Source organism: Xyrauchen texanus, chromosome 10 (genome assembly GCF_025860055.1).
Source record: "Xyrauchen texanus isolate HMW12.3.18 chromosome 10, RBS_HiC_50CHRs, whole genome shotgun sequence".
NCBI classification, from domain to species: domain Eukaryota; kingdom Metazoa; phylum Chordata; class Actinopteri; order Cypriniformes; family Catostomidae; genus Xyrauchen; species Xyrauchen texanus.
In genome coordinates this window covers 32,132,413-32,154,099 of record NC_068285.1, presented here as the reverse complement: position 1 = coordinate 32,154,099, position 21,687 = coordinate 32,132,413, and the positions used below count along the sequence as shown (strand labels likewise).

Below are 21,687 nucleotides of genomic sequence, written 5' to 3'. Positions count from 1 at the left end.
TCAGATTTTTTGCCACAAGTCAAAAGTCTGGTTACGCAATGCAAGTAGATCATTGGTTTTTCAACAGCTTCCATTTGAGGTATAATCTCAGAGAAAGGTTTTATTTGCTGGAAAAACACAAAATATTTGCTTTTAGTTTTTAAACTCATAAATCACATGGCTTCGCTCACACTGTTCTGGAGGCTTACATGGGCGTCAGTCCCAAGTGTGAAATGAAGTGGGAGTCCCATACTTAGCCCTGACCCTAGACCAGGATAGGAACACTTTCCCAGTGCCTGTGTGTCGAGACACCGCCCTATCATGCATTCCTGCCCTATCAATGTCCTCACATGAGTGTAGGCCCCGCCGACAGGGACTGGATTGTGTCACTGCACTGTAACAGAGAGACTGGAGCTTCTAGTCCTAATTTGTTACTGACCAGTGGTCTGCTTTCTGTTACACAACCCCTGTGATAAGATGCAGATTCACTCTGTCTTTTTTATTTTTCCACTCAGGCCATTTAACTCTTTTGTGTCTCTCTCTGAAAGTATTCTTAACACAAAACAAATATTATAATTGTAGCCTGGGTTGTATTTATTTATTTATTTTTTTACTTACATAGTTTGTTAAATTACAAGGATGAGGGAATGTCTTATGTTGGCATCTGCAAATTAATTTGTGTCAAAATACAGTAGAGTTTCACTGGACACAACTTTTTATGTGAACAGCAGAAGATACAGTATAGGAAGCATTTTCACTTCCACTTTAAAAGGTGATCGCCCTGTTTATTTTGCTATCCTAAATAAGCACATTTATAGGTTAGCTGCATTTTATTATTTGCTTTTAGAATTGTTTTTCCCTACTTTCCTCGTTGCCCACCGGTTGAGAACCTCTGGTATAAACTACTGTATAGTATAACAACATGGCTTTATTTATTTATTTTACATCACAAGATTGTAGATTCTAGGGGCATGGGTAGCTCTGCAAGTATAGACAATGACTACCATACATGGAGTTACATACAAGTTCGAATCCAGGGCCTGTGACTCCAGTCAGGCTTCCTAAGCAACCAATTGGCCCAGTTGCTAGGGTGTGTAGAGTCACGTTGGGTTAACCTCTTCGTGGTTGCTATAATGTGTGGTTCTCGCTCTCTGTGGATCGTGTGGTGAGTTGTACATGGATGCCGCGTAGAATAGCGTGAAGCCTCCATACGCACTATGTCTCTGTGGTAACGCGCTCAACAAGCCACGTGATTAGATGCATGGATTGACGTCTCAGATGTGGAGGCAACTGAGATTCATTCTCCACCACCCAGATTGAGGCAAGTCACTACGCCACTACGAGGACTTAGAGCACATTGGCAATGGGTATTCCAAATTAGGAAGAAAAGGGGAGAAATAAAATATTGTAGTTTCTTTAACCCTCTGGGTTCGACGGACGCGGCAGCGTGTCCTGCTGGATTTTTCCGGCATTACAGCGGAAACAAGGTAAAATACTCTTTTGCGCGTTTGAAAGATAGCACGATACACAGGCAAGGAAACTCCTGGATAGTGACGAAGAGTTAACATTTTCCTCAGAAGAAGAGAGGCACTCCGATGAACATTTGTAGTTTGAAGAGAGATATGATCCAGCCGAGGATACAATTTCAGACAAGTAAGTCATTTAGTTTTCTTTAGTTGACATGCTATTTTATATAAACATGTACATATTTTACTAATGGGACTGTTTCCAGACTTCCCAGCCAGGATTCAGTGTATTGACATTTGAAATATATCCTAATAAACAAGTTCTAGTACATTAAAATGCTGTTTTAGTATCTAAATTGTAAGCTATATGATATAAATATGATATTTAATATGATGTAAAAATAATATGAATGTATAGATTATATTTTATCTAGTGTTTGCCTCATTATCATCAATGCTGCCTCATTAGCATCAACGAAGCTTGTGCTTGCAAATATGTGTTCAGGTTAAATGAGTAAAATGCACTTTAAATATGCCCATATTAGAAAATCAGCATATTATAATGATTTCTGAAGGATCATGTGACACTGAAGACTGAAGTAATGATGATGAAAATTTGATCACAAATTGCATTTTACATTATATTAAAATAGAAAACTGTTCTTTTAAATTGTAAAAAGAGTTCACAATAGCACAGTTTTAATATATTTTGGATCAAATAAATACAGCCTTGGTGAGCAGAAGAGACTTATTTTAAATGGTAGTGTAGGTATAAAATTAAGTAAAGTTTTTATGTAAAGAAAATTTATAGTCAGATTACTTTTTTTTTTACTTAAAACTTGATTTTGATCATTAAGTCTTTCTATCACATTACTCAGTGATGGGCCCAGGGGAGGGGTCTTTGTCTCCTCAGGTGTGAATCACATCAATATTCATGTCAGGATGGTTTTCACATCATTTTGTAGCAAAAACTCTAGGCTACAAGATCCAGTTCTCAAAAGGCTTGTGGACAAAAGTTTAGTATGTGTTATATGGCCTTATTTCAATTACTTAAAAATTTAGATTTTCAAAAACCAATCATAAACGTTATTTTCTCAAAAATACAAACATGTACAAACATGTTGCTCACATATTATTGTAGCCTGGTTTGTGCTGAATACAGTGTTATCAGATATATAGCCATTAATATGTTTTTAAGCAACTGGAAAAAGCACAAATATCAAGGTATGTCAAAACTTCTCCAGGGCCCAAAACACCCTCAGACCCCAGAGGGATATACTGCAGCCATTCATTCATTAAATGTATGTTCTATTATCTAAATTACTGTAACGTATGCAGTATAATACTTTGAAATAATGTAAAAAAGAAAGAATAATTGCCTAGTTGAAATAAACGTATAGTGAATTATGATGGTAAAACAACATGACATTGCAAAATGTATATGCCATATCTCAAACCCTCTGATTTAATTACTTTTCCTCAGAGAACCGCAGTGCAATGAAACAATGCATTGCCAATCTATATGGCTGGCTTTCCGAGGTGGAATTGTGAAGCCTCAGAGATCAGACCATGCTTCTATTTGACAAAATAATTTCTCATTGAGTGCAGATCCTTTTCCTCTCAACTTTTTTAATAATCAGATGATGAAGTAATCCAAGTCTGTGAGATGAAGGGGCTGTGTTATGCTTGGAAAGCCTTCCTGACTTCGGCAGTCTTGAAGACCATATGTGAAGTGGCCATGTCTTTCCCAGCTTTTAATAAATCCAGATAGCACTGTTATACCAGCCTTTTTTTCTGAGGCTGTAGTTTGCAGTAGTGGGTAATGAAAATATTATTGCCGTCCACCATAAATTCTTTGAGGTCTGGAAAGCCACAAAACCCTCTCTTTGTTTCAGTGAGTCCATGTTGCATTGTAATGAGAAAATCAGGGTTGTGACTGCCATGCTAGTGGGATCCCTGGACAACAACTCAAGGTGGAAAAGTTGATACTCTGTCCTCTTCTTTCATTTCTTTTTCTTTTCATACTTGCACACCTGTGATTTTATTTATTAAACCAGCCTAAGGTGTTTTCCTGGTTTTAGAGGGGTTTGGGGCCACCTGTCAGCAGGTCTGGCTGGAAGAACAGCTGGCTGACCATTAAACCAGCTAAACACACAAGCATGGCCAGGCTGGGTCACCTGGGAAAATTGACAAAAAATACTGATGCCGCATGTTACTCTGCACAGATTTTTGTCCCATAAAATGCTCTCTATAATGAGAATGCCCCTTGCCCATTACAACATCTACAACTGACTACACTCAATCCTGTTAAAAATTGTGGTCATCAATCAAATTTATGGGGTCTTTAAGCCATGCTACCTTTAAATACAAATAAAGTTTTGTAATACTGTAATATGGCAAAATTAATATAGTTTACATCCTAACCAACCCAATCAGAGGGAAAGAAGGATATACAAATAAACTTGAATGTTAAAGGGAACTCTATTAGAATTAGCTCAAATCACTGGGGATCAGCTATAGCATTATCAGGAGATTAGCCCATAACATTCTTGCCTTTGTGCATTGAACTAGTGAAACTCTCTTCACTTGAGCTCAAGCTTTGATTTAGAGTGCACTATGAAGCCCCTCAGTACTTTGTGCAAAAAGGAAAATACAGACATTTACTGTATAGATATGTTTAGTGGCCATATACCAGCCCATCTGGTTTCATTTTAATCCAGTTGGAGTCAAACATGAAATTATACTTGGCTGTCTTCATTTTTATAAGTCATCTTTGATTTATGACCTTCAAAGTAAAAAATAATTGGCCGACATTGGATGTCTTTTATAAGACTTGTTCAGGGGCAAACTCGAAACGCTGGAAAATGAGTCAAAATAGAAAGAATGCATGACGTTATGGCTTAAGAGGGAACAGGGCTCCAGCCGAGCTACATTGTGTATTTTTACAACAGGCGCCTCTTTGGCCAGATATGTTTCATCATGCCATGGACTTGTGTACACAGTATCAAACAGGTCATGTAACCTTTGGATTAAAAACATCTTCATGTGATAGGTCAACATGCAGAGCAAATATTCAGCTGTAAAGCAATCAAGGCTTTGGGAACTCCGGGCCATGGGAGGTCTGATATGGTCTCTTGAAGTTACGAGAGCTTTATATGGGTCATAACAAGGCGTTAGAAATTGCTCACATCTGTGAAAATTTGCTTTTACAACATTTCTTCATATATAATGTCAAGTTCACTGATGTCACCCCTGCTTATGTAATCAATGAGGATTGTCCAGCCTGTCTCACATTTTTTTATCAAGTAATATCACTTAAAGACCCTATGAAATGGCTGGATGACCACAATGTTCTTTTCTCATTTGATGTATTTCCTATTGAAACAGGAAGTTTGGGCAACCATATCGAAGAGCTGATGCCCTTTTTTTTAAAATAGAATAAAGGATCAGTTCACAGCCATAAACCATGATTTTCTACTTGCTAGTCAGTTGCAGGAGGTATAAAGGGGCTGGTCATACCATACTTTGATCATGCAAAATTACTAGTAAGGGCACTGTGACTGTATTCTTAGCCAAAAGGTCAATGACTAATGTTTAATTCTTTTATTGATCAAGTGTTTTTTCACTAAACGAATTTGCAGGTCAGTGTTCATCAAACGTGTACTTGGGTACGTAGTGAAATATTTCTTTACATGAGCTGAGCTTGCATTTCAACTATTTGAATGGAGAGGGACAGCACCATATGGGGAGGGACATTCTCATTACAGGGAACATGTGATTGGACAGAAGTCTGTGTAGTACAAAATGAGTCAGCAATAGTTTTTCTTCATAATCCTAGAAGGAAGAGAACTATTAAACATGTTTCTGTCAACGTTTAAGAGTATGCTAGTGTAATTGGTCCTACTCGACCCATTTCGGGCGGGATTCAAACCAGCATAAGCTGGCATGGGATGCAGGCGTGCTAACGAGGAGGCTAAAGGCTACAGCCTCTAGCGTCATTCACTAGTGTGCCTCTTGAGGCCAGGGGAGTGAGGTTTTACACATACCGCACAGCTATCACGTACCAGCTGGTTCCCGTTACACTAGCATGTAACTGGTCGCAAAGCTAACATACAGTACCTCTAATTTTAATTTGGACTCTGCAGTTACTTTGTAGCACTAAAGTAGGGTGACCGGACATCCCGAATTTCTGAGGACAGTCCCAGTTTTTGATGGTCTGTCCCCGACTGGAGCTGTCCCCGTAAATGTCCCCGTTTTACAGCACATTCAAAACAACCCGCAAATACACGGCAAAAAGCCAGATCAACATAGTCTGTGGAGTACCAGAGCAATCATGTAGTGATTATTTTCACCAACAGAGGGGGCTGCGAGCTACGCCGACTATTTGGTCACGTGCAGCTGCTTTAGCCATGAAGAATTTAGGACGAGACATGAGACAGCATCATCAAGATATCATCAAATATCAAAAGAGAAAAAGTTATCGGTTCGAGGTACTAACTAATCATGTTAAATTAAAGTAATACTATTTGTATGTACAATATATCAGGGCCCTGAACAGGGTACGGTATTGTTTTGCACACAATTTGAGACTTTCCTGCAAGTTCCGTCGTCACAACACAGAATTCCCACACACATCTACCATGTTGGTGAAAGTACACAGAGATATGAACAAATAAAAATATATATTCAACTAAACAATTACATTTGCTGCTATTACATTTTCAGAAAGGACATCTGTTCCAAATGAACCTGAACTGTAAAATAATAAGCCTAATTAGGGATGGTGAAGGTCCATTTCCAAAAGCACAATCATAAAAAGACATTTTAAAATGTTGAATTACTGGTTGTAATGACTGTACAGAATGTTCATAGTTTGTTAAAATGAAAATGTTAAATATGGTAAATACAGTATTATTTGTCATGTTTTCAAATTTTCTATATTATTGTCATGTTTTTGTATTTTCTATTTTTTTGTAATGTTATTGAATTTTGTCATAACGTAATACTGTTTGAACATTTTGCTATTTGCAATGGTTACTATTCACTATTTTTCATAGTATGAGATTTCAAAAATTTTACTAAAACAATTTTGACCTGGAAACATAATAATAATGATCAGTTACAATAGTATAATACTCATAATTATAATTAGAAGTGCAATATTGTATAACTTTTTGCCCCTGCCACCCTGTATTCCCTCACCCCCACCCCCAAGGGCTCTTGTACATGGTGAATGCTGAAGGAAATGTTACGTTAACTCATTTATTTTGAATGTGTCAGGTTATGGAAGGAGAATTAAGGTGTGAAATAAAGAAAAGGACATGTGAGGAGAAAAGATAAGAGGAGAAGCATGTTTAGAAGAGAGTGAGAAGATTGTTGCAGATATTTTGACCAAGAGCAGGCAGAGGAAGGAAAATGGTCCTTTCCAACAAATGGAAATGCCATTTTAATGACAACACAATGAAAGAATTTTAATTGTTTGGCCCAGGTCAGGATGATACAACAGTTCATTTCACAATTTGCAATTCCTTGTTCCCCTTCTGTCGCTCTCTACACGTTGTGTCAGAGAAGCGACACTAGGGGTCTCTCTTGAGCGCCGATATTCACCTCTGGACTATGAAAAAAGGCAAATGAGAGTTGGCAACCAGTATTTGCATGTCCCGCCCCCGGACATACGGGTATTTAAGCGGCGCAAATACGGGAGTTCATTCAGAAAATTTCTTCGGAGCTGATGGTCGTGCATGCAGTTACACACCAAGTGTGTAACTGCATGCATCTGACGCTCTGCATGCTGTTGGATCTGACGGCGCACAACAGCGGCTTTCTCATTCGTGCACGGCTGTGCATTCTTGCCCCTGGGCGCTTCGACAGCGCAGACAACTCGAAAGAGTTATTCTAAAAGAGTGAATTTCGCTCTAAAAGAGCAAAACACAGCGCCGTTGAACGTCCTTCTCAGGACGCGTCTTTTTAAAGACGATTTTCCGCCTCTGTGTAGTTTCTGGATGCGTTGATTCTCCCCACCTCTGACAGCCATAAAAACTGCCTTGCATTCCTGGGTTGCGATCACACCCAGGCAGCGTTTTTATGAATGGTCTATGTTTTCAGTATGAGAACATAGCCATGACAGCATTGCGGTCGTAGGCTTTTTCTTGTAGTGAGAAAAAGCCGCTTCAGCCGCCCCCCGTGCCTCGCCTCCTTCCTACGGGATTGAGGCAGGCGGCGCGGGCGATGAAAACGATCTGGGGACAGTGACGGGCTCCGTTTCGCCGGGTGAACCCCCTCGAAACCCCCCGCCTCCCCAGCACGCTTGCTTGTTTCCGTCCGAGCTCGGGATGAGCATGCTCTCCAATGGGTAATGTTTTCAGAGTGAGAACATAACCGCAGCAGCATTGCGATCTCTGCTTTCTCTTGTAGTGAGAGAGAGCTATTTCAGCCGCCCCCCGCACCTCGCCTCCTTCCTACGGGATTGAGGCAGGCGCCGCTGGCGATGGAGAACGATCTGGGGAGAATAATGGGAATCGCCGGGTAAATCCCCTCGAAAACCTCCCGCCTCCCCGAAACGCTTGCCTGCTTCCAGAAATGCAACGATGGACAGGCAGTACGGGAGGCAGACAAAGCACGCTTTCTGAAACGCCCCCGTCTCCCAGCTCCGTCCATTCGGCGACATCACTTGATGACTTCACCCAGCAGTCCTCAGTGGTGAAGAAACAGACCAAGGCTATTTTCAAGCAAAAAAGCATCCTGCCCTGCCGCAAACCTGCCGCCAGGGGCCATGCCCTGTCTGCTCGCCAAGGGCATCCTCCTGCGGCTTTCAAGAAAGAAAGAAAGTGGTGCTCCGCCTCAACTAACAAGTGAGTGGGCCCAGCTCTCAGCCCCAGCGTTGAGCTCCCCGCAGAAGTTGGACGCCCATCGTCTCACGGACCCCCTTGAGGACCCAGAAGGCTCCCAGGCGCTCCTGAGATGACAGACCCAGAGACCGAGACGTTAGCTCCGGAGCTGGTAAGACCACTCCGTTCCCCGGTGGAGGGCCGGAAGGAGAATTTTTTATTAAATTCTTTACACTCTATAGAGCTATTTCCTTGTTGTCTCTGGGGTTACCTGGCCCACAAATGCCGTTCTCACGGCACTCTGCTTTCAGGCCTCAACAGTCCCGGCTCCATGGACGCGGTGTCCCCGCCTCCAGCCCCACGACTGTTCCCCGGCCGGCCGGTTCAGAGCCAGACGAGTCCAGAGGACGCCAACATCAGACCTCCTCCTCAGTCACGAACCCGCCCCCCGCCGGGTGCGCGGAGCAAGGTAAGTGCTTTGAGTTTATTCTCAGCACCAGAGCCTCGGGATGCCACTTTGCCTCCTGACGCCGCGTTACCTGTTCCGCACCGCTGCGAAGCCCCGCTGGGTACGTCCAAAAAACCCGTCCCCTTGGTGCCCCTAGCACGGAGTTTAGAGGTGTGGCTTTCACTGCCCAACCCATCACGCTGGCTGCACCGGACCATTCGACTCGGTTACGCAATTCAGTTTGCCAGGTCTCCGCCCCCCTTCGTAGGCGTACATTTTTCCGCAGTACACGGCCAACATGCCCACTCCCTGTGTGAAGAAATCACCTCCCTTCTATTAAAGGACGCGATAGAGCCTGTCCCTCCAACCGAAACGAAGAAGGGTTTCTACAGCCCTTACTTCGTTGTACCCAAGAAAGGAGGTGGCTTACGACCGATCTTGGACCTGCGAGTTTTCAATCGGACCTTGTCCAAACTCCCGTTCAAAATGCTCACCCAGAAACAAATTCTATCTGGCGTCCGGCATCTAGATTGGTTCGCAGCGGTAGACCTGAAAGACGCGTACTTCCACGTCTCAATTCGCCCTCGACATCGCCCCTTCCTAAGGTTCGCGTTCGACGGCCAGGCCTATCAGTACAAAGTCCTCCCCTACGGCCTGTCTCTGTCCCCTCGCGTCTTCACGAAAGTCGCAGAGGCAGCTCTTGCCCCGCTCCGAGAAGCTGGCATACGCATACTCAATTACCTCGACGACTGGCTCATACTGGCCCACTCCCGAGAGTTACTATGCGCACACAGAGACCAGGTGCTCAGCCACCTCAGCCGTTTGGGGTTTCAGGTCAACTGGGAAAAGTGCAAGCTCAGGTAGACCTGTTTGCCTCCCAAGAAACCTCCCACTGCCCGCTCTGGTATGCCCGGACAGAGGCTCCCCTCAGGGCAGATGCGTTGGCACACAGCTGGCCTGCGGGGCTGCGCAAGTACGCATTCCCCCCAGTGAGCCTTCTTGCACAGGTGCTATGCAAGGTCAGGGAGGACGAGGAGCAAGTCATTCTGGTAGCCCCTTACTGGCCTACCCGGACTTAGTTTTCGGACCTCACGCTCCTCACGACAGCCCCTCCCTGGCGAATTCACCTGAGGAAGGACCTTCTTTCTCAGGGACGGGGCACGCTCTGGCACCCGCACCCAGACCTCTGGAACCTCCACGTCTGGCCCTTGGACGGGATGCGGAAGATCTAGCCGGCCTACCACCGACCGTCATAGATAAAATCAATCAAGCCAGAGCCCCCTCTACCAGGCATCTCTACGCTCTAAAGTGGCGTCTGTTCGCGGACTGGTGTTCTTCCCGAGCCGAAGACCCGCAGAAGTGCGCAGTTAGGTCAGTGCTCGTGTTTCTTCAGGAGAGGCTGGAGAGGAGGCTGTCCCCCTCACCCCTCAGGTGTATGTCGCCGCTATCGCGGCCCACCACGACACGATAGACGGCAAGTCTCTTGGTAAGCACGACTTAATCGTCAGGTTCCTAAAAGGTGCCCGGAGGATAACTCCCTCCCGGCCTAACCTGTTCCCCTTATGGGACTCCAGAGACCTCCCTTCGAGCCGCTTGACTCAGCTGGACTCAGGGCCCTCTCTCTCAAGACTGCCCTGCTGATCGCGCTCGCTTCCATCAAGAGGGTCGGGGACCTGCATGCGTTCTCTGTTAGCAACGCTTGCCTGGAGTTCGGTCCATCAGATACTCTCGTGATCCTAAGACCGCGACCGGGCTATGTGCCTAAGGTTCCTACCACCCCCTTCAGGGATTAGGTGGTGTATCTGCAAGCGCTGCCCCGGGAGGAGGCAGACCCAGCCCTTTCACTGCTGTGTCCAGTACGTGCTTTACGTATTTATCTGGACCGCACACAGAGCACCAGACGCTCTGAGCAGCTCTTTGTCTGCTTTGGGGGACAGCAGAAAGGGAAAGCTGTCTTCAAGCAGAGACTCGCCCCACACTTGCGGGTCCGAGCTCACTCCACCAGGAGTGTTGCGTCCTCATGGGCACTGGCTAGGGGCACTGCCCTAGCAGACATTTGTAGAGCAGCGGGCTGGGCAACACCTAACACTTTCGCGAGATTCTACAATCTCCGAGTTGAGTCAGTATCGTCCCGTGTTTTCTCAGGTACTGAGCCCGTAGAACTCGGTGGCATGCCCACGATCTGACCGGGTGAATCGCTTGCACCTAGTGCCCTTCCCCCTAACCAGGGGAAACAGTGCGCCTTCATTCCCAGGAGATCTCAGGTTTGGGACACTGTTCGATTCCTCCCTAGCCCTCGTGGGTCGCAGTTCAGCGGAGGAACTCGCTGACCCAAACCACTGCGGGTACCGCAAGCTACCCTGTACTGGTATAGGTGCTCCACAGGTAAGGCCTCCTTCGGACTCCCCCTGTGTGTAACACCACGGTTCTGTCCCCCTCTGGCGGCTGCCGTGCTGTATGTTCCCCCCTCTATGAGGCGGGATCCACCACCGCACCGACTTTTCCACATAGGCCCTAAGCAGGCCTCTGATGGTTTTGCCACTTAAACTTGCCTCCCCTCTCGGGTAGGCGTGGCCTCCGCAGGGTCTTCTCCGCCCTGAATAAGGGCTAAGACCCCCTTCCCTCAATACGTGTAAGGGCCCCGGCCTTAGTTGCTCTATGCGAGAAACATAGAGAGAAAAGAGGTCCGGCCAGGCTTGGCCCGTTCCCAGGTTGGCGGCCAGCACCTTGTTCCCCTCCAGGGTAATGATAAGGAATCATGATGGCTTAAATGGGGCATTGGGGAAGGGTACGTGCAGCCTGATACAGTTGGTCGTCCTGCACGTAAGAATACCTGCTCGCTCCTGTATCAGCAGTTCACGTACATGGCTCAGCACATGGCACTTTTATAAGTGGACCCCTAGTGTCGCTTCTCTGACACAACGTGGAGAGAGCGACAGAAGGGGAACGTCTAGGTTACGTATGTAACCTCCGTTCCCTGATGGAGGGAAAGAGACGTTGTGTCTCCCCTGCCACGTTGCTGAGCCGAGCCACTGTTGTGGCCGGACCATTTCCGGCTCCTCAGAAAAATCCTGAAAGAACTCCCGTATTTGCGTGGCTTAAATACCCGTATGTCTGGGGGCGGGACATGCAAATACTGGTTGGCAACTCTCATTGGCCTTTTTTCATAGTCCAGAGGTGAATATCGGCGCTCAAGAGAGACACCTAGTGTCGCTTCTCTGACACAACGTCTCGTTCCCTCCATCAGGGAACGGAGGTTACATACGTAACCTAGACGTTTTATGTTGCCAGTGGAGGGAGAACGGCAGTGCTAGAGCATCAGCAGAAAAAAAGGAGAGTCTCTCTGACTGCTCGTGCTGGTGTGCCCTCAGTCACCACATTCTTAAAGAAGGTAGAGCCCTCCCAAAAATAATATGATTTAGCTGTGAAGGAGGGTGTTTTTACATACCGCACTATGCATCACAATCACAGTTACAGATCAACGGACTGCACAGCACAGTTGACATGGAAGCTCTATGAGCCAAAGTTTATATGTGCTAGGACAAAGTCATTGTGAGTACCTGGGCAACTTCTCTGGTAACACAGGACCTAGAACAGGTTCAAAATGTGTCCCTGTCCATTGACGTGTCAAACCATGGACACGTAAAGCTGCTGCCTGTAGTCGTCAGATATTGCAAGCTATATGATGGCAGCATATCTGTGGAAACAAAACTGCTCAATTTTATTGAACTGAAAAGGGAAACAGCAGAGGAAATTGCAGCTGAGTTCCTTGTGGTTATTAAAAAATGTTCACCATGAAAATGTTCTGCATATCACGGCGCCGTTTTGTGGTCCGTTCTGCATAACACGGCGGCTAATTCTAACTTATTGTGGCCCATTCGACCCGCTTCGCATCCGACCCACAGGCCCGCTCAGTTTTTCCGATAGCCAGTCCACCCCGATCAGCCCCAAAGTGCATCGGCCCACCGTGTTTTGTGCATTTTCAAACCTTTTGTAAATCTGTTTACATTTTACATTATTCCTTCTATTCCATGTTTAAGATGCTATCAAATCAGCTGATGTAGTTTCATGTTCTTTATATGTTCTGATAACTTTGATGCCACTTAATGTTCAATGTGCATTGTTAAAAAACATTTTTATTAGAATTACAGTAATTCAGTTGAATTAGAAACTCACAACAACAAAAAGACAAAAACATACCCAATGTTGTGTCCCCTTTTTTTAATTCATAGATAATGTAGCAGCCCGGTTGAATAAAGAAAGTTTGCTCTCTCACTGATGCTGTCAGTTTATTGTCATTAATACCTTCACAATGCCATCACAACACCATCACAACACCATAAGAGCTAGAACAGATTAATTAACATTATTATAATTTGTAAATAATAAATGAAACAAACAGTAGACTAGATAGCAACAAAATTACAAGATTAATACTAACATTTATCATAAACAACTTTTAACAACATAAATTACTTAGAAATGAAACAAGCACATATAAAACAATTATAATAGACCAGATATGCTATGTAACATTATACAAGTGCATAAATATACATGTTTACCTTGTACTCCCTTCCAAACAGGTGCTAAAAAATATACACAAAAAACATACTACAAAATAAAACAATCAGTGAATAGATGCCTAAATTCACTTAAAGGTGACCTTAATACTAAAATTCAAATCCGTGATTCCGTGACCGCATGGTTCCGTCTGTCAGCAATCTATCTGTATGCATGCTCTCTGTGCGCGAGCGATCTGTTCATCTTTCCGGCAAGCGGCGTTTCAAAATAAAGGTCTCTATAGGTTAAATAACTAAGAGTACAAAGTAAACTTCCAAAATATAATAAACACAATATTAAACTAATATTAAGAAATATAGAATTATGATAACATCAGAATATAATAATAATGCCAAAAACTAATTTAAATAACTGAGGATTATTTACAGATAATAGCAAGTGAGATTTCAATTATATTTTCACCACTGAACTAGGAAATCTTCCCAGTTTTCATTAAAAAAATCTGGTAACCTTACACTACAGGTCTCTCATTTTCTCTTTCTCCATCTCTGTCTCGCTCTCTTTATCTCTTCTTTCTCTGACACTATGCCAGCAAGCATTAGGACAACATTATGGGAACTGGTGGTAAACAAGCATGCAGAGTCACTGTGTGGTGTCTTCATAGAGCACTGACTCATTGATGCTCAGGCAGACTATATGACTAGGCCTGTAATGGGTGTTGTGTATTTCATTTCATGTCTTTATATTGTAAACTACATTTCCCATGATCCTCTGTGCTGTGTTGTAGTCTAAAGGAATTGCACAAAAGGAAAAGGAATCTTTTTCTAACGAAAAGATATAGAAACGATGACTTGTGTCTCCGCGTTGTATCTGCAAGCTAAATAAAAAGCTTAAAGAAAAGTTCCATACGCATCAAAATTGGCAACGAGGACAATGAATACCCACCCAAAAGATTGATACATGCGGATCAGGTTTGCATTGAGAAGATGCCGAAAAGTCTGCTTTAATGGTTGTCAATATTTTTGAGGAGAGAGGGAGTAAAAACAACGATTTCAGATAAGTGAATAGATTGTCTGGATCAGTATAGTGAAAATACTGAAGGAATGGCTGCAGTTATTGGAAGTATGGGTTCTTTTGATGAAAGTATTGAGCAATGGAGCTCATATACAGAACGTTTTGAGTACTTTATGGCAGCCAACGAAATTGAGGGAGAGAAAGTTGTACCCACTTTTTTAAGTGTAATGGGTCCAAAAACCTACAATCTGCTACGAAACCTCCTTCAGCCAGAGAAACCTGGTAGGAAAACCTTTCAGGAAATAGTGAATACCCTCAAAGCACATTTTTCACCAAAACCCTTAGTTATTGCTGAACGGTTCCGATTTCATCGGCGCAATCAACAAGAAGGTTGTTTGTGGCAGTGCTGAAGAAACTGGCTGAACATTGCATCGATGCTAGATGCTGCAAGATGGTTACAGATGGACGCCTCGGTGTGTGTGTGTGCGCGTTTTTTTTGTTTTGTGGTTTAACTATGTTTTTTGCACTGTTTGGTACTGTTAGCTCTTTCACCAGAGATGAGCTCGTGAACATCAGGGGAACAACACGAGAGGACTTATTTCCTCATTTTTTCTGCCTACACTGGAAATTTTGGACATTCTGGTCAAAGGTGCACTCACTGTCACGATTCTGCTCTGTGTTTCTCCCCTGTCACCTGTCCCAAACTACACGTCCCACAATTCCCTGCCCTCATCACTTCCAGTTTCATTGTCCTCACCTGTGTTTAATTTAATCATCATCCCTGTGTATTTAAGCCCTGTTGTTTGTTCATTCGTTGTCAGTCGTTGAATGTTATGGTTGTCCTCGATGTTTCTCCTGCCCGTGCTCTCCGTGGATGTTTTTAATGTTTATGTTTTGTTTTCCCCTCGTGGATGTTTTGTTTTTTCCCTGTGTTGTTTTATTTTTAGTTATCCTGTTCACGGTTTGTTCCTTCATTAAAGAAAACTGCATTTAGATCCTCACTCCTCGTCTGCCCTCATCTGATTCATAACACTCACCTTTGCTCACACAGAGAAACGCCGAAGGAGAGGGAAACAGGCTGGTGCGCTTGTGCGTCTTCACCAGCAAGGATTACGCACACCATTGCCGGGGATATTTCTCTCTAACGTGCGTTCACTGCCCAACAAACTGGAGGAATTACAACTGTTGTTGGGGAAAAACAGGGACTTTTCTTCATCTACTGTTTTGTGCTTCACGGAGACGTGGCTTTGTGGATTAATACCGGGCACTTCAGCTGGCAGGCTTCCAAATTTACAGAGCGGACAGAGACACATAACTTTCCGGCAAAACTAAAGGTGGAGGAGTCTGTTTTTACATCAACAGCGGTTGGTGCAACGATGTGACAGTGATCCGGCAGCACTAAAGGCAGAAACTAAAGCTCTGCAAACCTGTAGTGAGGACATCAAGGAAGTGGACCAGTGAGGGTGTGGATTATCTCTAGACATGTTTTGACTCTACTGACTGGGACGTGGTCAGCACTGCTACAAACAGTCTGGATGAGTACACAGAGGCTGTGACGTCATATATCAGCTTCTGTGAGGACTGCTGTGTTCCATCACGCACCAGGGTGAGTTACAACAATGACAAACCCTGGTTTACAGCCAAACTAGGAAGGTTAAGGTTTGATAAGGAAGAGGCCTTCAGGAGTAAGGACACAGACAGATTTAAAGATGTGAAGTACAAGTTTAGCAAGGTGGTGAAAGAGGCTAAACGACGGTACTCTGTGAAGCTCCAACACCAGCTCTCAGCCAACGACTCTGCATCTGTCTGGAAAGGGCTCAGGCAGATCACCAACTACAAGCCTAAAGCCCCCCAGGTCATTAACAACCGACGCCTAGCCAACGACCTGAACGAGTTCTGCTGCCGCTTTGAAAGACAAAGGGACAGTCTTGTAACCGTTCCCCACGACACCTCCCAACAAAGGGACAGTCCTGAAACCATCCCCCACGACACCTTCCAACAGTTCCAGCTACAGTGCATCACATCCACCTCCCCCACCTCAGCACCCCCACCAATGCCCACCTTAAAGGTAGGTTTTTTCCCATCCGCCACTAGCCTCATCTACAAGTCCCAGTACCCACCCTGACACTCTCCACACTCCACCTCTGGCTCTACATGCCACTGTACTTACTCTGCTGTACTGCTCTCTTTTATTTTTATTCTTACTTTTAATATATACTGTGTGGATGTATTTATATTTATATTGCTTATATTTTAATACTTGTTTCTCTTAACTTTCTTATATTTAGAGAATGTGTGACACACGCCTACAACACCAAAACAAATTCCTTAAAAAAGCTTTTTAAATAAAACTTTTTCTGATTCTGATTCTGATTTGAATGACACGTTGAGGGATAGATGGGTGTGTGGTCTTCAGTGTGAAGCCATACAGAAACGCCTGCTAACAGAAAGTAATTTAACTTTACAAAGAGCTATAGAACTGAGCGTTTCCATGGAGCTGGCTGCAAAAAAGGCCCTTGAGTGCAAACAGTAAAGTACACAAAATGCAAACTGAGAAACCAGCAAACAAGCAAGGGCCATGTGGTAGGGTTCCGTTGTGGTAGGGTTGGCCATTCTCCCTCTACATGCTGGTGTAAAGACATGGATTACCGCTGTTGTGGAAAAAAGGACACATCGAGCGGGCATACAGGAATACAAATATCAAAGAAAAAATGTCAAAGTCTGTGAACAAGAGAACAGTCAAAAATGGACAGAAAAAGAAATATATCCATGCCATGGAACAAGGAGAAGTGGAGTACACAGACACTTCTGAGGATGAATTATCGTTGCACGTGTTGACTATCATTGGAGGTTCCAAAGCGTATAGCGTCACTGCATTGTTGGAGGGACAGCCGGTGAACATGGAAATTTACACTGGTGCAGCAGTGTCTCTTGTGTCTGACACAGTGTACAAACACTTAAGCATTTACCACTCAAACCTGCAGACATAAGATTGAAAACATACACCGGAGAAACTGTAGCCATAAAAGGGGTTACTGAAGTCACAGCGACCATAAATGGACAGAGGAAAAAGCTGCCACTCTACGTAGTTAAGGGTGAGTAACCTTCTTTGTTGGGTCGTTCATGGCTTAATCAGATTAAACTAGACTGGTTGTCCATACACATGATGGTACAAAAAAATGGATGTAGATGCTGTCTTACAGAGACATGCTGAAGTCTTTAAGATGGAATTAATGAAGGAAATCACTGTGAAATTGGACATAAGACCAGGGAGTGCACCAAAGTTTTTGAAAGCACGTCCGCTGCCATATGCATTGAAACCAAAGGTTGAGGCAGGTTTAGAGGCACTAATAAAGGATGGTGTCTTGGAACCAGTAAGTGTGAGTGAATGGGGAACGCCCATTGTACCTGTAATAAAAAAGATGGTAGTGTCAGGATCTGTGGTGATTTTAAAGTCACTCTAAATCCAGTGCTGACAGCAGATCAATATCCACTGCCTCATATTGAGGACCTGTTTGCAGGGCTGGCAAGAGGCCAGAAATTCAGCAAGATTGACTTAAATCAGCCTATCTGCAAATGCATGTTCAAAAAGAATCAAGAGAGTTGCTTACCATTGTCACACACAATGGGCTTTATAGGTATCAACGTCTTCCTTTTGGAATCTCATCAGCTCCAACACTTTTCCAACGGGCAATGGACCAAATTTTGACAGGACTTCCAGGAGTGCTGGGTTACTTGGATGAGTCGCATTTGCAGAACTTGGATGCAACTCTACAGAAGTTGAAAGACTATGGACTTAGAGTGTGCATCGGTTGAATATCTTGGCCATGTGATTGATGCGTCTGGTTTGCATAAATTCCCATCCAAGGTTAAAGCCATTGTAGAGGCCCCAGCACCTCAGAATGTCAGTCAGCTGCGATCTTTTTTGGGGTTACTAAACTATTATGGCCGTTTCATTCCAGATTTGGCATCACTGTTGAAACTGCTGCACAGGTTATTGTGTCAAGAGAAAAATTGGAAGTGGACACCTGAATGTCAGGAGACCTTTCGAAAAGCAAAAGAGAGGTTACTGAAGTCCAAGACGTTGACACACTTCGATCCCTCTTTACCGTTACAACTGGCTTGTGATGCTTCACCATATGGTGTTGGAGCCGTTCTATCCCACATCATGCCAGATGGACAAGAGAGATCAATTGCATTTGCCTCCAGATCACTGAGTAAGGCAGAAACAAATTATGCTCAGATAGAGAGAGAAGCACTGTGCATTGTTTTTGGTGTGCGGAAATTTCATCAGTATATTTTTGGGAGGATGTTTACTCTAGTAACTGATCACCACCCACTCACTTCCATTTTTGGTCCATATTCTAGCATACCATCACTCGCTGCTAGCAGGATGCAGAGGTGGGCCTTGTTGTTGTCTGCACAAAGTTACGACATCAAGTATTGCAAATCAGAACTACACTGCAATGCAGATGGCCTTTCCAGACTGCCTTTGCCAGACAGCAAGAAAGATAAGCAGGCTGCTGAAATCTTCTACTTTAAACAGGTAGAAAATACCCCTGTGACTGCTGTACTCGTAATGACCCAGTGTTATCTTCAGTCATGGACATGGTCATATCAGGCAAGAGTAAAAGTGAAGACCCAAGTCAAAGGCCTTATATCTCACGGCGACAGGAGCTCACGGTGCAGTCTGGTTGTTTGTTGTGGGGAAGGTGATTATTCCGCCAGCATTACGTAAGCCAGTCTTGAAACAGTTACACACAGGACACTGTGGAGTTTTTCGCATGAAGGAGATAGCAAGGAGCTATTTCTGGTGGCCAGGGGTTGATGGACAAATTGAGGAAAAAGCAAGAATTTGTCCTTCATGTCAGCAAATACGTAACACTCCACAGCCTGCTCCACTGCACCCCTGGGATTTTCCTGAGAAGTCATGGCATCGTATCCATGTTGATTTTGCAGGGCCTGTGGAGAACAGAATGTTATTCCTTGTCGTCGATGCACACAGTAAATGGCCTGAGGTTGCCATTATGAGTTCAACCACTTCTGAGAAAACCATTGAGATGTTGGGAGAAATGTTTAGTCGATTTGGACCACCATTGCAACTTGTATCAGATAATGGTTCCCAATTCGTATCTCAGGAGATGGCTACATTCTTGCAGGTAAATGGGGTACAACACATCAAATCGACACCATACCATCCTTCAATCAATGGGCAGGCGGAACGTTTTGTGCAAACTATGAAGCATGCACTAAAAGCACCTCAGGGTCAGGGCACATTTCATCAGCGTCTCCATAGCTTTTTGATGAGTTATAGGAGTACTCCACATGCTGTAACAAAGGTGTCAACAGCTCATCTGATGCTAAATAGAGAATTGAGAACAAACTTTGACCTACTGAAACCAGTGCAGATCAAAGACATGGTCTTACATCAGCAAAGGAAGAAGATTCAAAGACGGGCACTAAGAGCTAAACACAGAGTGTTCACACCAGGTGCTCCGGTGTTGGCACGGAATTATGGAAACAGTCCAAAATGGATTCCTGCGACAGTGCTATCACAGACGGGTCCGGTGTCATACAAGGTCAAAACAGGAAATGACATAGTTTGGAGAAGACATACTGATAAAATGTTGCAGGGAGCTACATCATCCACAGAATTGTCTGATTCTATTTGTTCAAATGATCCATTGAGCGATGTTCATCCACGTGTACCTACTGCAAATGTTGCTGAAATCCCTCGTGCTGTATCGGTAGTCCACCCTCATTCCCAGATTAGGAAAAAGATAAATAACAAATTGATTGACATTGTTAGTTAAAAGTTCAACTACTTAATTGAAATGCAAGTTAGATACATGTTAGTAAAGTAAATTATGCAAGTGAATGTATTCATCCGAAACATCAATATTCATTTAATTTAATTATATTACATTGATTGTAAGAGGGGAGGAGATGTTGTGTATTTCATTTCATGCCTTTATATTGTAAACTATATTTCCCATGATACTCTGTGCTGTGTTGTAGTCTAAAGGAATTGCACATGCTCAGTAAACGAAAAGATATAGAAACGATGACTCGTGTCTCCGCGTTGTATTTGCAAGCTAAATAAAAAGCTTAAAGAAAAGTTCCATACGCAACAGTGGGAGGTAAATACATCTTGGATGCAGTAAATTATTTTTTTATTTTCTTTGTTTGAAATCAAAAAGGGAATGAATGTGCCTTTAGGAGTTATTATGCTTTTCACAAAATATATTAGTGATTTTTCACTTTTAAATAATCAATTCTTCAATGACATACCCTACTTCCAACAGAAAGTGGTTTTGGTGTAGAACATACTGTGGATTGTCAGTTACTGTTAAACCTGGAAAATAGTTTGTGAACATAATAATCTTTATTTCTACTCATTTAATCAGCTGCTCCTGTTTCTGAAAAAGTAAGACTGATGATGTGTTGAGGAATAATTTTCAATTTGAACATTAAATATGTACAGTAGAAACATGAGCAATTAATATATAATCAATACTTTGGAAATCATGAACATCAGGAATTACTAGCATGGACACGTTTTAGCAAGAAAAAGTATCATGATATTGTGAGACATTATCGCATGATGATAACATTTTGATGCCATTTGTGTATTAAAGACAAAGGTTGCTCTTTGAAAACACTGGGTCTACCATCCTGTTTTTCTAGAACTTTGTAAATAGTGATATGTTAAAAAAATTAAACTTTAGGTTAAGGAAGGACATTATGGGTGTCTCTAACCAATTCTAATCCTGACTGGTGTAAAGCAATGTTCAGATCCAATATTATTAACCAATATTAAGTTCTTTGAGCAATTATTATTTTTGCAATGGTTTTGGCGCTCTTAAATCTGAAGTTTTTAAAATGAGATGCATCGATTCAAAACAAAAATGCAAGGCCATCAGACAGTGTTGTTGTGAGTTATTTCAGTCAGAAGTCTTCAGATTTGAGGACTTTGTGAATTTCTGTGTCCATGGAATTACAAAGCCCAAAATAACTAATTGAACATTTCCCAAACATCTCTCTGAGTACTTTTTTGTTTGTGTCCTTGACCAATACTACACAATTTGTATTGCGTACAACAGATGAATAACAGTTTAAAAGAATGGATTGTATGAGAAGTGGAGCCAAGAAAAAGACAGAACAACTGCATGTGTGAGAGAGATATTTTACACAGATTCAAGAGGAGAATGCAGCAGATCGAGAACATTTTCTTTTTCTTTTTTCTCAGATTTGGAAGGCAGCCTAAAAATGTGCCTGTCGCAGATGTTTCAACAGAAGGTGTTTGCATGCTGTTCGTTAATACACTGCCATACGGGACACAGTATGACCACCACAATACCCAGTAAGTAACACTCTCTGTGTGTGGAGTGGAGAGCCAACTTTACCTTCTGTTTTTAGGGAAACTTAT

The 21,687-nt window shown here is 43.3% G+C and overlaps 1 pseudogene; it reads left to right on the top strand.

The window, feature by feature from the left end:
• Positions 1 to 17,437: 17,437 nt before the first annotated feature.
• On the top strand, positions 17,438 to 20,303 carry LOC127650107 (uncharacterized protein K02A2.6-like; annotated as a pseudogene).
• Positions 20,304 to 21,687: the final 1,384 nt, after the last annotated feature.